At 39.6% G+C, this 369-nt stretch overlaps 1 long non-coding RNA gene across 1 annotated transcript in view; it reads left to right on the top strand.

Annotated features, from left to right (window-relative positions):
* Nucleotides 1–356, top strand: part of LOC106512634 (uncharacterized) — a 1638-nt gene extending 1282 nt beyond the window's left edge. The window contains exons 2-3 of the long non-coding RNA XR_001309700.1: nucleotides 11–276; nucleotides 315–356. This is a non-coding gene — a long non-coding RNA (uncharacterized LOC106512634). The remainder of the gene's footprint in view (nucleotides 1–10; nucleotides 277–314) is intronic.
* The last annotated feature ends 13 nt before the right edge of the window (nucleotides 357–369 follow it).

Here is a 369-nt window from a genome sequence, read left to right as displayed (position 1 = left end):
CTGAAGACAGGTAATACTGCTGAAGACAGGTAATACTACTGAAGACAGGTAATACTACTGAAGACAGGTAATACTACTGAAGACAGGTAATACCACTGAGGACAGGTAATACCACTGAGGACAGGTAATACTACTGAAGACAGGTAATACTACTGTAGACAGGTAATACTATTGAAGTCAGGTAATACTATTGAGGAAAGGTAATACTACTGAAGACAGGTAATACTACTGAAGACAGGTAATACTACTGAAGACAGGTAATACCACTGAGGACAGGTAATGCTACAGAGGACAGGTAATACTATTGAGGGCAGGTAATACTACTGAAGACAGGTAATACTACTGAAGACAGGTAATACTATTGAGGGC

This window comes from Austrofundulus limnaeus, unplaced genomic scaffold, assembly GCF_001266775.1.
Source record: "Austrofundulus limnaeus strain Quisiro unplaced genomic scaffold, Austrofundulus_limnaeus-1.0 Scaffold9427, whole genome shotgun sequence".
Classification (NCBI taxonomy): domain Eukaryota; kingdom Metazoa; phylum Chordata; class Actinopteri; order Cyprinodontiformes; family Rivulidae; genus Austrofundulus; species Austrofundulus limnaeus.
The sequence above is the reverse complement of the archived record's forward strand: the minus strand, read 5'-3'. Positions and strand labels throughout refer to the sequence as shown.